The sequence below is a fragment of the Lygodium microphyllum genome, chromosome 4 (assembly GCF_053477565.2).
Source record: "Lygodium microphyllum isolate KBCC chromosome 4, Lygodium_microphyllum_v1.1.10, whole genome shotgun sequence".
Taxonomy (NCBI): Eukaryota; Viridiplantae; Streptophyta; class Polypodiopsida; order Schizaeales; family Lygodiaceae; genus Lygodium; species Lygodium microphyllum.
Genome location: NC_141138.1, coordinates 9,487,091 through 9,502,382, shown reverse-complemented (window position 1 = coordinate 9,502,382; position 15,292 = coordinate 9,487,091). Strand labels below are relative to the sequence as shown.

The 15,292-nt window shown below is 42.6% G+C and overlaps 1 protein-coding gene and 1 pseudogene across 2 annotated transcripts in view; both read left to right on the top strand.

The window, feature by feature from the left end:
• CSTF77 (Tetratricopeptide repeat (TPR)-like superfamily protein) overlaps positions 1-15,292 on the top strand; it is a 196,636-nt gene that overhangs the window by 70,045 nt on the left and 111,299 nt on the right. The window lies entirely within an intron of this gene.
• On the top strand, positions 11,150-12,514 carry LOC148036783 (uncharacterized; annotated as a pseudogene).

Below are 15,292 nucleotides of genomic sequence, written 5' to 3'. Positions count from 1 at the left end.
CTTTTTTTATGAAGGTCTTGGGTCTGACCATCCCTTATCACTCTCCCGTATTGGGGCACGGATACTCAATAGGAATGAAAACTGATTTGCAACTCTCATCTAATGCTAAATTTATCAAATCTAAAAAGCTCTTTTAAAAAAAAAGTCCATAGCTGATTCCATCCGCCTTGGTAGGGCTTGGTAGGCCACTGGGCAGCCGACGTGCACCCTTTGTCTGATGCCTTGTCCTCTCTGGGGTGATCACTTGGGCTCCCTTGGTAAGATAACCATTACCTTTGTAGTCTTAGTAGGCCATTGGGCAGCTGATACGCACCCTTTGTTCGATGCTTTGGCTACTTTGGGATGGAACGCCTTGGGGTAAAATAAACGAAAAAAGGGCTTGGTTGGCCTTCATTCTCGTGGCACCGTTGTTGGGCCTGAGAGGGGGTGTTGAGCTAAAAATGCATTAGCTTCTCTTAAACAGCCCCAAAACGTGCTTAATTAATGACGTAACCTTGTTTAGTTAAAAGAAAGGCATTCCTAGAGAGTATCTGTGTTTCATAAGCAGAAACCCACTTGGGAGGGTCCAAACTTTCTATAAATAGGTATGCTGCCCTCCATTCAGATATACATCTTGTTTTTGTAGGTTTCAAGTGTTTTCAACTTGCTGCCCACACCCCTTTCACAGAGGACATCGTAGTCTCAACTGTCCCTTGTTGTTATCTACAGTTTGGTGCTTGTTTCCAGCCTTTCACCCGTAGTTTGCAATTAATTATAGCAGAGCGACTGTTGCTGATCACTCTCTAGCTGTGGCCTGCTCAATTTTCTCTCTCCTCCCTTCTGTTGCTGCTGTTTTTTTCTCTCCTCTGCTTGTGTTCAGTTGATCTTCTCTCCCATAGCTTGCGTTTGCTGTTTTTCTCTCTCTACAGCTTGCGTTTACTGCACTCTCTCTCCAGACTGCCGTCTGCTTCAGGTCCAGCCATACACAGGCTACTGTTGTTCGATATCCAAAGGGTTCCTTGCTACGATCAAGGATCTGTTCGGAGTACGACACACTCTCTAGCTAATTACCCTTGCCTTGATCCGTGAGATACAGGAGTTCGAGTTTCAATATTTATTCATTGCATAGTGTGTTTGTTGCATGAGCATTGTATATTTAGGAGTCATATCACTTCATTTATTTTCTATGTTCGTTGTCTCTGAGTTACCCTAATCATAAGTGTGTTCTTTTACCAGTCTGTGCTTTGTCGTACGGTTTTTGTTTGTGTTTCTGTGTTAGGATATTTCTTTACACTTCTTCAGAACAACTTCCTCAAGAGTACTAATGACTTCAAAACAATGAGAAACTTGGAAATCCATTACATTCCTTAGTTGAGAAACCTCCTGTTGTAGTATTGCTTTCTTTTTTTGAGGCCGATTAATAACAAACAGAGGTTCAATTGTTGCAACATTGGTTGCATTTCTCTCCTTTTCAAGCTCAATAGAAAACCAATGAATCATCTCAATTAGAGATTGAATCATAGAGTGTACCTCATGCAAAACTTCAGAAAAACCATGCAAATTGATTGCATTCTGCAATGCTTCGTATTCAACCAACTCTTGCAAAGGAAATGTAGTGCAAATCTTGCAATCTTGATGTTCCTGCAAAGGGATTATAGTGCTAATCTTGCAATTTTGCAATTCTTGTAGTAGAACAATGACTTGTTCTTGAGATCGAGCAACGCGATGACTTGAAATATTATCTTGCATATTGGAAACATCAATATCTTGAACAAATACATCCAAATATGGTGCATTTTGCACTACAAGTAGTGGCACTACTTGAAGTTTTGGCAAAGTTTCTTCATTGAAATCCAACTTAGTAGCCACATTATCTTCCTTAGCATCAATAAGAGAACCAAGAAAATCACGCACGATGACATCTTTATTGCAACAACCATAATCCTTTAACTTATCATCCATAACAGTATCATCTTCTTGAATACATAACTGATCTTCTTGTTTACCAATTTTATCATCTTCATTGTTCATAACTGTTGGCTTGTGTTCTTCTCGATTAAAGCTGAATGGAGATTGATTATGGCAGTTTGAAAAATACCAAAATATGGAAAATACCTTGAGATTATGGATGCAAAGTGTGTGATGATCCACTCTCGCATTGGCAAGTTGCTCTGTTGGGTTTGGGGACTCAAGGATTCTTGGCTTCTTTGGCTCTTGTCCTCTCTCGCTCTCTTTACCTCAATCTTTGGCAAGACCATGGGCAAAGAGCACCAATCATCATCATCATCATCATCACTTGAACTCGAATGGAATCTAAAACACCTTCATATCTTTCCTTGAGCTTTTCAACTGCTGTAAGCAATCTCCCAATATGCTTAACACTTGAACAAGACCTGACTTTCTTGCCTTTTTGATCATCATGCCATTTATAAGCATCATGAAGAATATCCTCAAAAGAATCCAACTTCTCCGATGCTTCATCCATCTTCAAACTTGAAAATCTCTTGTGGATACCATCAAACTCATTGCACAAATCGAACATGCAGAAATACTTGCAAGATTTTCCTTCTTCACAAGACCCATGAACATAAGAACAACTCTTTGAAGTATTTCCAAACTCAAAGAAAACTTTGCACCGCTTTTTCTTCTCCTTTGATTTACCCATTGCTTTAGGTAGTTTGCCTTGCTTCATGTCTTGATAAAAATTTCAGATTTAGGTCATTTTGCTTCATACAGAAACTCTGCCTCATGTAGAAACTTTACTTCATGCTGGAATTTTGCTTCATGTAGGAACTTTGCATCATGCAAAAATTCTACTTCATGTAGGAAATCTGAATTTCTGCCATCAAACAAAGTCATTTTTGTTGGCATTTTAAACTAGAGATACAAAGAATCAATGGTAGGGTATAGAAACAGAAAACCCTTCAAACTCCATACAACAAATTCGTTTTTTGTCCATAAAACAAAGTCGTTTTTCACAAATCTGAGGTACTACTTCAAGTCTCTGCACAAATTTTGCACCCAGAAAACCTTTCAAACTGCAGATATAGGAAATTAGGTTTTCTTTTTACCAAAACGGGGTCGTTTTTTGATAGAGCTTCAAATTTCCGGCATCAATTGAAGTCATTTTGTTGCTAAACTTCCACACCAAAGATTCCGAAAAGCATGGCAAGATTGCCAAAGTGTTGCTGCCCTATCTATGCAAAATACATAATAGGACGACAGACAGTGCCTCATGGGAAAAATACCTAATCTTATATTAGGAACTCATAGAAACTCAAAGATAATCACATAGGGACATAAGAACACAGACTTCAGCACTCATAATCAGTGAATGATAAGTAGAGCACAAAGAACATGCTGAGAATAGTACAAGAACACAATAAATGATGGTGCCAACTGTCAGATCTGCTATATAATAATGAAAATCCATCATACATATGTTGTGAGCATTAGAGATAACCCAGAAATGAGAACGACACACAAATGCCTTAGCAAGCCATGCTGAAAACTGCCTATCATAACCATAACTTCATGAGGCATCTAAGGGCTGCCTCACACATAGAACTAACATGACTACGGTAAAACCATGCTAAGGGCATAATACATGAAGTGTGAAACCACTATGACCAACACCTAAGAGAATTAGCATGTTTCTTTTATTTCTTTGTTTTCAAAACATTCCATTACTATAGACATAAAAATGTTAATTTTAGCCTTGGTCCACATGAACAAAGGTACCCTAACCTTATGCAACGGAACTCCTACGGAATCAGCTATAGAGCATATGGGTACATCCATTAGATAACCTTACGTAACAAACCACTGTTATGTTACTTGATGACCAGCCACAAATGGATCCAAAGAAAAATATAAGAGTTCTTTAGCCAACAATTTATCTATTTATTTTTTCAAGAAAAGAAATTTCTATTATAATACCTTGGTGAAAAGCCTGAGGTAAAATACAAAGTACAAGGAACTCTGTGGAGAGTTACTAAGTACATCACAAATACAATGGTTGTATGAACAACCAATTTGGTGGGCTATAATGCCAAACCATATTAGGGGCAGTATGGAAGAAAGTACTTGAATTCCATGTTCACAAAAAACCTCTCTTTTCTTTTCTCATCCTCTCAAAGCTGCCACGCATCCTCTTCCATTTGTTGCGATGAGTGTGAATGATCTGTGCCCATATCCTTGATAGAGTCTCCATTGTGGATATATCTAGAAGGTCAATAGCGTGGCTGCATCATGCAGCCCAAATATACCAAGCTATGATACTAGCAATCAACGTCCATCTATGGCAGTGTCCTTGGGTCCACGGCACTTGTGAGTAAACCACCCAGATGTTGTCTTTGGCAATGTGTATCCTCTCAGCTGTACATCTATACCTTGGTTGTCTCTTCTCTCTCCTTTGTAGGGCAATCAATGATGCTCTAGCAGATCTCTTCTTAGAAGGCCCTCCCTCCTCCTTGTGGCCTCCTTGAAGAAGGAACTATTCTCCTATAAGCTCTCATCTAAGTCCCTAATTGCTCATCAAATTGAGAAGGGTTTGGATCTCCATATTTGTGTGACTGACTCTTTGAGATTATCCTCACAGAAAAAGTGCTATGGAATCTTGACACTAGAATGGATTTTTTGGACTCTCTCAAAGAGAAGTAATTGAATTGGTGAGTTGTTTGAGAGGGTCCTGCTGGGTACAATGCTTGTTAAGCTGCCCCTGTCACAAGCTGAATCTTTACATGAAATCGATCAATCCTAGAGAAAGCCTTGAATCCTATTGTCTTCTCTCTCTTGGAGAACTAGAGCTGTGGACCTGCCAAACTCTGTTGTGAACCATGAAATCAATCAATCCTAGAGAAAGCCTTGAATCCTATTGTCTTCAGCTGTGGACCTGCCAAACTCTGTTGTGAACCATGGGTCTTGGCTTGTGGTTTGTAATAGTAACTTCTCTCGCAGGTAGCTTGCTCTTCTCCTCTAATAGTTCCTATGTATCTCCCTCTCCTATCCTTAAGAGCCTCCACCATATTAAGTTCACCCTCTACTATCTAATGATCCACCTATGGTAGAGATTGACTAAGGGTAGTCTAGAACTATCTCCTATCTCGTTGGCCTTTCGGGTCATAAATGACCAACATACTAAGTGAATCCTCCACTCTTAGTGAGACCCACATAGCTCTCCTTAGAATCACAATACTCCAACCTTGAGGCTTGTATCGACTGTGTCCATAGCTCCCCAACACTCGCATCCTCCAGTCTATATCTCTGTACGTTTCATGACTGTTGCCCAAAAAGTATGACTTTGACCTTGCAGTAGCTGCTTGCAGCATCAAGATATCGTCTTTGTTGAGAGATGGTACTCTTGCAATATGAGAAAATACATTGCTCCTCCTACTAATGCTCTGTGCAAATCTTGCCTCGTGAGGCTCCAACTATGTTTCAAATGTTGCCCTTTGAAGCCTTGTACATTTCATGAGAGTATTCTCATGCGGTGCGTCTCAAACTCTCAGCCTGATGCATGTGTTTGCCGTCTCCTTGCATACATCCTCTCATGTGTCCTCTCTGCTAGCTCTATTGCTGTAGGGTGTAGTGGGGGGAAGTCCTCGAGGTATGCATCCAAGTCCTCTACCTTCTACTTACTCTCGTGTCTTCTCACCCTCTCCTCCCTATTGGGTGTTGAGTGCTTGAGATGGGATCAACTCTGGGATCTTCGCTTGGCGAGGTAGAAATCTAGGGGACGGTGGTGTGTCTGTTGCTTGTTGCATCTCTTGGGTCAATGCAGGTATCACTACCTCTGTGGGCAGTGTCTCATTTGTTTGTTGTGTTTCTGTAATCTGTGGTGCTACCTAACAAGTGTTGTGGAATCTCTAGCTCCTGGATAACCAGAGGAGTGGGTGTGAAGCGCTAGGAGGCTGAAGTGGTGCCATATGGGCTGGTGGTCTAAGGTGCCTGACCACTCTCCCCTGTCTCTCCACGTGTCTCAGCTTTGGGCCTCTTTGCTCTTCAACTCTTGCTCTTGTCCCTTGTATGCACGCTCTCGTTGTTGTTGGTGCTATCTCCTCCTTTGTCTAGCATTGTATTGTCTTTGGCACTCTGCATCACTCCTCTGTGCCTTGAGTCTACCATCTCCCTCATCTCTAAAGGAGGTCTGGCCTTGTTGATCATGGGGCACTCTGTTGCAAGATGTTCGATGATCCTGCATGTGAAGCATTGACTCTAGAGTCCTAATTATGTGACGAGTTGGGTGAGAAAACCCCTGTGGACAGAGGGAATCTTGATGGTTGGAGGAAGGGAATGTAAGGACTCTGTGTGGGCATTCTAAGATTGCATCACAAGAGTTCTCTCTCTTCATATGACATGGCCGAATTGTTAGCGGATATGTGAGGTCATGTGTGAGTCTGTGCATGTCAGTGGGCTAGGGCACCAAGATTTTATCCTATGTATTTAGGCATTTTATTTTGCTTGATTTGATGTGTATTGGTATTTATTGCAGTTAGTTGGCCAACATTTAATGTTTGGCCATGTTGAGAAACCACTTCTTTAGTTTTCCCACTTCAATTAGGTTTTGCATTGACAGCCCCAAAAAGGGCTAGTGTCCACATTTTGGTCATTTCGTTAGTGGGCGCCCACTCAGTGGGGCACCACCTTAGACAGCTTATGCATATAAATAGGTTGTCTGTTCATTCATTCTTCACCACCACTTCAGTCATTCTTCACCCCTCTTTCTTCCGTCACTTAGACATTCTTCCCTTCTCTCTCGAGTCTCTCCACAGCCCTCACACCCCTTCAGATGGACATTGCGGTTTGTGATGGGCATCCATCCTCCTTCCATCAGCATGGCCGCCATCTTCCCTACCTTGCCATCATCATAGGCTGCCATTCCCCTTGCATTTGGCAGCTTGGAGTGCTCCTCTTACCTTGGCATTAAAATCCTACACGTGGCGTCACCTCTTGGTCTTTGCATCATCACTTGGAGTGCTCCCCTCAGTGTGGTATCCTTAACAATCACCTAATGGCACATTATACATTGTGTTTGTTGATCAGGCGCATGCTTTCTTTTGCCCTCATTCAAGATTTTGCATTTGGCTACTCCCATCATTCTGGTAACCTTCCTTCACACAGGCACCACCATCTAGAGGCTTCTACAGTTTGACTGTGTAGCCTTCTGCTTCTAGGATTTGCATTTGCTGCCCAGGTCATCTTCATGGCATTCGAGGATTGCGCTTCGCTCCCTTGACAACTAGTGATCATCTTCCTCATCTCCAACGGCATCTAAGGATTGCGGTTTGCTCCCTTGACAGCTGTCCTTTACCTTTGAGTGATTACTTCGATAGCCCACTACCTAGAGGGTTGTGTTTCACACCCTTCATTGTGTAGATTTCCCACAAGTGCTGCCACTTGATTCAGATAGGACAGTGCAATCATCTTTTGAGCTTCGGCTTTGTCCGAGTTTTCTTCTCTCTCAATGTTTGCTATACACACTTTGTCTCTCTGCATCGTCACATATCTTGACATGGTATCAAAGCATATTTGTTATCTTGATAGGCTGACCTATCATATTCTTGGAATTTATTGTGGCATATATTAGGCACTCCTCCTCCTTAGTCATAATCTTGACATGGTATCAGACCATACCTGCTATCTTGATAGGCCAACCTATCATATTATTGGAATTTATTGTGCCATATATTAGGCACTCCTCCTCCTTAGTCATTTGTATCATCTGTCATTCACCTCCTACAGGTTCTAGTGGAGAGAGGGAGCCAGTGTTATTGCCTTGACAGCCAATGACTCACATTGGATTTGTACTATTTCATATCTTGGTATATGGATTCCATTTCCCAAGTATCTCCTTGCTTCTAAGTTCTTTGTGTAGTGTTCTTCTTTTCCTTTCTCTTGTGTTCAGCAATCTATTACAACAGTTTTTCATGATTCCATCACTGCATCCACTTTGGACATGGTATTTGATTGCAGGATCTATGTTTCTGCTGCTGTTTTACACTGTTTCATGTTTGAGTTTTGACTTTTTGTCTACTGATTGGATGACTGCTGTAACTGATTTACAGCCTGCGTGACTTTTCTCTGCTAATTTTTGGCCTATTTTCTCAGTGTTTTGCAGTTTGCCATCTGTGCTTACAGTTTTTTGGGGCTGTTTCAGTGCTGGGGACCTGTTATTGACCCTTCCACGTCTGTGTTTTGGGGACAGTAGGCCGAGCTGAGCTGTTTTCTTTCAGGCTGACTGCATTTATTGCAGTGCCTGACTGTGTTTTGTCATCAGCATGTGTGTTTTGCTGATCTTGACTGTGTTTTGTCATCAGCATCTGGATTTTTGCTTAGGGCTGGGCGACAGGTTTCAGGCTGCTTTTTGGTTGTGTTTGGTTCATCTTTTCACTTTGTGATACACTGCTCAGCTTTAGAGAGAGTTCATGTGCATTTGGTTGTGATGTCATAACTACACTCCTTGAGTGCCAGCTTTGTGTTCGGAGCGAAGGGAGTCAAACATTGGCAAAGTGCATGCGGGGGGGTGCATTGAAGCCCCCTAGTTGTGGTGGGAGACTAGCTACCATCTCATGTGATGCACTAGCTCCATGTGATTGTGGTGTTGGCTTTGATTGGATGATTGGTGCCGACTGCTTTGAAGATTTTGGCGCCTGAGGGAGATGTGCTGAAATAGGAGAGATGGATGCGGCTTGAGCAAGGAACCGGACAAAGGCTGCAAGGGTGGATCAGGAAGTGAGGATGCCTCCATGTGTGTAGCATGGGTGTGGCATGGACGGGTGCTGAGGGCAATGGCTGTGGAGGGAGGGTGAGCTGCTGGTAGGCAGGGCTGCTGTCTTATGGTGGTGAGCAGGGTTTTAGAAGTTCAGGGAATGGTGGTGGAGGGAGGGCTATTGAGGGCGTGTGGTGGTGATAGGTGTGATGGCAAGTAGGAGTAGTGGTAGGCAAGCAGGTGGGAGGCAAGCAGGTAGGCGTTGGCTACACAGGTGAGAAACAGCTGTGCAAATGTGATGGCTAGGAACATCAGTGTCATCAAGACTATCGGCTAAGTCGGGATAGGTGGAGTCAGTCCGCTGTTGCGTATCTTATTAGACTTTGGTCTTCTCGCAAATATTTGTTGACTTGTTAGGTAGAGGACATGCTGGGAGTAGGGGGATGCTTCAAGCAGGGGGACGGCTTTCCAAGTATAGGAGCAACAAAAAAGTATTCTGGATGGAAAGGTTGAATTCTATCACACTTTAAAAGGTCTTGAAAGCTATGTGATAAATGATATTTCAAAAGATATTTCTCCTTTTGTAAGTTTCAAATTGATATGTTGAAGTATAAAATGTCCCAGTCGACACTTCAGAAAATAGGGAAAGAGATTAGAGAGTTTTTATTTAACTCTTAGTGAATACAAGATGCCAGTCTTAGATCTAAGAAGATCTCTCTCTTTCTATCACTTGTGGCATGTAGAGATTTGTGGCAGCTAGCGCATGGTAAGGTTATGGCAAGTTTCTAGTAGCATGTGCTAAACATAGAAAGACAAAGGAGACATTGAGACATTGCTATGGGGCTATCTCAATGCTGATGGAATATGGATGAGGGCTTTAGAATAGTATTCCTTGGGCTTATGTGAGACTAGGATAATGACTTGGGCAAAAATGGGAGACAATGATCGTGACTTGGGAAATAGTTGCATGGATCAAGGAGACGTCTAGCATGCAACTATGAAGATAATAGGGCAGCCATTTTGTTCTTCTTGTTTGGCAATGGTTGTTGAGCATTATACCTAGACCGGACTTCGCATAAGATGGATTGCGATGTGTAGGCACTATCGCATATGGAGCTCATAGATAGCATTATAGCTATGGCAAATATGGATAGTGAGGTGCGGTCGTGGCATTTAGGCATTGTATTCAGCCATTGAGATGCGGTGTATTTAGGTTTTGGCATTGTCTTCTTTTTTACTCAAATTGCATTTCATTACATTAATTTCATCTTTGTAAAAGGGGGACTCCGGCAATTGAAAAGTTCCCTTATGAGGGCATTGCCAAGTGGCACCTTGTTGCATGGGGAAGTCCCTATTGCATCACCTTTTGCATTTGCATCATGTGTATATGTTGGCTATTTGGAATGGATGAAAATCTTTGATTGTAGACATTCCTCAAAATGGAAACCCATGCATTGTGTAGCATGATTCCCTGTTACCTCATCAAACGGTGCACTTTTGAGAACTCAGGGGTCATCTAGGATCTTGAGCAACTCCTACACTCCATGTGGTAGGTACACTCATTGGTCCCTTTATCTCTTCATATTTGTACATCTGTATTCTCGTAACATGACTATTATTTGTGGAGGATTCTATTGACAATTTTTCATTGTTGAAAAACAAGCCATAAGATCCATTAATTGGGACCACCCAAAATAAGATATCCTTGTTCCTATGAACTTGCTAGGCCCGTGGGCAGTCCATTGTGACATCCTTTGATATAATGTTGGACTTATATGATATGTTGGGGTAGGGACAAACTAGAGGATTAGTATCATCCCATAACATGTCTCATTGCTCTATCCAACATGGGTAAGTTGAAGTGTTGAGGTAGGGTTCCTTGATTGTTAGTTATTTAATTGTCCCCCTAGTGTGAATACACCTCATGTATGTTAGTGTGTGTGTAAAGGTGTGACTGCCTAGACGACCTATTAGTTAAATAAGGGTCAATGGTTTAGATGTGCACTTGGGCGATGGGCATGTATACCGATATATTGGGCCCTCCTCATTTGTATTCACAACGCACTTACCATCAATCTATCTATCTCAGCTTTGTATAGCTATAAGAGTCTCTCTCTCTCTCTCTCTCTCTCTCTCTCAGTTGGGGTATTTTGGCACTGTATGAGAGAGTTGTGGGCAGAGTCCGGACACCTGAGGGCCTTTTGGGGACCTATTTACTCCACCATTGGGGTGAAGCAGGGATGCCCCCTCTCTCAGACATTATTCGGCTTGTACATTGATGGGATTGCTGATTATATTTCATAGGAAGGAGATAGAGGAGCTCCAATAGCTGGCACTTGGATACCTCTTCTATTGTATGCAGATGACATTGTACTGATAGCTGACTCTCCAGAGGGTCTACAGAGACACTTGGATGCATTACACTCCTATACTTTGGACAAATGGCTTTTAGTGAACCTTGGTAAAACAAAGGTGATGGTATTTCATACTACACCACAGTGGGTCAAGAGATCAACACCTAAATTCACATATGGATCTGAGGATCTGGAGTATGTGGATTCTTATACATACTTGGGAGTCTTATTCACAGGGCCCACCTTTTCTATGCGGGAGGTAGCAGACACTAGACTCACTCGCGGATACACAGCACTAGGTGGTTTGGAGAGGATGTGCTCACAGGTGCAATTTCAAGAACCCCGCACCAAGCTATGGCTCTTCGATATACTGGTCACATCCATACTACTTTATGCAGTACAGATATGGGGGCCCAGTCTTGACCACCGTAGCAGGTTGGGGCGCACTTATGACGGATGGAGGTCGATGGAGAAACCCCTAGTGTCCATGATATTGAGGATGATCAGATGTAAGGCCTCAATGCCACATGAGATCATCAAAGCCGAGCTACCAGCTACACCGATTGTGGTAGAGGCTCTCACCCGATCGATCGCATACATACATAGCCTATGGGACTTACCCAGACACAGATATGCACGGTTGGCCCTTGAGTCCTCCAGGCAGCTTGCCAGAGAGGGTGATACTTTATGTTGGTATGCACAAATGTCGGCCTGGTTTGAGCAGCATGGCTTTAGCATGGACAAGTTACCCCCCTTCCAGTACTCCCTTGACGCACCATCTCTTGATCTGAGCAGGTTAGAGATTCGCAAGATCATCAGGATGGATCTTACCCAGTTGGATATCAGGTGGACATGGTCGATGCTAGGGCAGGAGCTAGGGACGAAGATGGCTTTCTACTGTGAGCATTTCCTTCATACTACAAATGATGGATTTATTGTTCGCCCGAGATACATGGACACCCACCTTTCCCATGGGATCAGATGTACTATTGGCCAGCTGCGCACCTCCTCACATCAGCTAGAGATTGAGACTGGCAGATATAGATCCATCCCACCAGAGGAGTGCATATGCCAGATATACCAATTAGAGCCAAAGACGGAGGAGCATTATATCTGTCGTTGCCCAACGTATTATGAGGTCCGTGGTCGTTTTCACTGTCTCTTTAGAGACGGATTTGGACCACTATCCAAAGTCATGGATTTTACCGATCAGCGATACCTTGGTCTCTTTCTTCTTGAGATACGACGGCTTCGTGACATGCACCTCAGGAGTACAGCTGCTCTAGGACACCGAGGCCCTTCACAGAGACAGCTCACAGACATCTTTGCATAGGAGACTCAGAAGACTTCAATACAGTTACAGCCACAGTCCACACGAGAGCCTCTCTCACCGCCACAGTTCACACTTAGACAAGGAGTACTGATTGATCGAGCCGTTCAGCTTAGCTGATCTAGACGTCTTAGGCCTTGACACAGACACCGATGACACATTCATAGGCGGATACAGGGGATTATTGCTCGGGCTAGAGCTAGGCCCTCCATACCCGCATGAGATTGTACCATTTGGAGCTCATTCTTACTAGATAGAGCTCTATGTTTTACATATAGCCATAGTTAGTTTCCTTTCTTATTTTGCTTTGTGCTACATATTTCGCCTAGACAGTTGTACCATCATACACATGATTGTAATTCATGGTCTCATAGGTCATTTTGGCCTTTTGTAGATGTTAATATATCATTTCATTTCATTTCATTTCTCTCTCTCTCTCTCTCTCTCTGTCACAAGGACGTGGAATTTTGAGACGCTTTAATCTTGCTTATAACATTTGATTAAGTTATTAATCAAATGTGCAAGGTTGTTTAGCACATGTGATGCATATGGCAATTATTTCATGGTAATAGGCCAAGGACCCTGAGGATGCAATGGGTATCTAAGGCAAAAGTTGTAATAAGTTATGTCAGTTGGGCTTTGGGGGTCAATTGGTGTGAGTTTTAACCTTGGGACAGTTATTTGGTCAATAAGTGCCAATGGTGATACTAGGGACTAGGATTAATTAATTAATTAATGCTAGTCTAAGGGTCAACAGAGGTTGGGGACCACTCCAGGTTGCAAATGGCCTAGCCAATTTAATTATGGATGGGCACATTTAATTTTGGGCAGGGTCAGAAGGACCGAAATTAATTTTCAAGATTATTTAATTTTGAAAATTAATTAAATGGCTGGATAATGTTGAAAAATGGGTTTAGAAGGCTGCCACTTGGCAAAAATGTCCATGTAAACCGAGAAAACGTTTTTGGGGGACTAGGTCTCAGCCATTTAGTCAGTTTACAGCTTGGGAGAGGAAGAGAGAGAGGTTGGTCCATTTTCTGATTAGAGAACAACAATTTGCTACAGAAGGAGTGTCAGTTGGTAGGGGGCAGCTATTTGGGGGCCTCAGGAGGCAGGGGACAGCAAGGAGTGATCTTTCAGAGACTGGCAATAGCATTGTTGATCAGGTGATAGCATTTTGGAGGTGTCTAGTAGTAGGTGATTACATTAAGTGCAGGCTGGAGCAGCAATGGACAGAATTTAGGGTTTTCTCGTGAAGAAAATCAGATTTCTCTCTCATCTTGGCTTTCTCTCACCTTCTCTAACCCATTCTAAAGAGATTTCAGCATTTCTTAGCCGTTTTGAGCAGATCTCAGCCAAATTTTGTGGATAGCAGAGAGATCTCTGCTGTAAACCCTAAATTTTTGCAAAAATTAGGGTTCAGCAGCCACCTTGGGACTCGTGCCAATAGGAGAAGGCATTGTACACTGAAATCAGCACTTGAAATTCATGGAATTGACAGGAATTTCAGATGCTAGTCCATCCATTGTGAATTGGGGCGACATTTGGCCAATTGGTGGTTTCATTTGTGTAATTCGTGGGTGAAAATCAAGGGGCAATCGGCCCAAATTGCTTGCTGATTGTATGTACAGCAAGGGGCTTTTGGATCGGCAAAGGACATTGTGGAATCTCAACTTGTACTCAATCCATTAGCAATTAAAGTTGAAGAAATACCGAAAGGGTTGTCAATTTTGGGGCCAATCGGGTGTCTATTGTCCAAGCTTATTAAGGTAAATTGTGCATTTCAATTTATGTTTATTTGCTGATTGCTGTAATTAAGTGCTTAGTTATAGAATTACCACCCTCTCCAAGGAAAGGCTCGTTTCAGTCTCACACAGAGACTTGTATTACTATATAGATGATTTTAACTCTTAGTTTTATAGGTCATTTTGGCCTTCTGCAAACGTTCATAAATCATGTCATGCATTGCTCCCTTCCTTTTTTTCTTTTTCTTCCTCTCTCCTTCATGGATTTCCATCCACCTTATCTGTTGGTCCTAGTTTGTGAGCTCACCATTGGTCTAAGCAGGTTTTTGCCTCTGGTTGTCCGCTTGCATAGCACCATGAATGCCAGCCTTGAAGCTGCCTGCTATTCATGGTGCTGCAACAAAAGAAGAAGACGAAGAAGGAGGCCTCCAGCCTCAGCCCTCCAGCTACTGTATGGCCGCATACCCTACAATCCCTGATACCAGCCTTGCTAACATCTTCACCCAGCAGCATAGCTTCCACATGCTGCGTTTACCTCAAAGTACTGCTAGGCTCCAACCGTAACCTTGCAATGCTCTGCTTGGTTGTTTCTTCTGCCACCTGCTCCTCTTGACCATCACCTCGTCTGCTGCTAGTTGTCCTCTGGGATCCAATTCCATCAATCCCCTCCTGCCCCTATCACTCACCTATCGTGCCCCTGGCCAGTTGACTTGCCTTTCCTATTTTTTGCACCTGCTGCCATGTCATCAACACATTGCCTCCAGCTGTCCTTGTCATGTCGCAGCAAATCATAGTTACCGTGAAACATGTTTTGTTGGCACTGAAACATGAAATGCCTGGAATATTTCACTGAAATGTGGAACAGCCTATGTGAAATGATTGACTGAGACATGATTTAAAATGGAAAAAATTGTTTTCTCTTGCTTTTTGGGGGATTTTTGCATAATTGTGTATAGGATACTGAAAAAAGGCATCATTTGTTGACATGAAAGGATTTGCATAGTATAAATGTGTGAGGTGCAACTCATTGTTTATGAAGAAAACTATCTCATATGTAATCATTTCTTTTGGCGTTTCACTTGGGACTTGCCCAAAGTTGAAACATTTCAAGGATGAAATTTTCTGGGGCTGAAATGTTTTACAGTTACCTTGTAGCCAATTGTGATCAACCCAT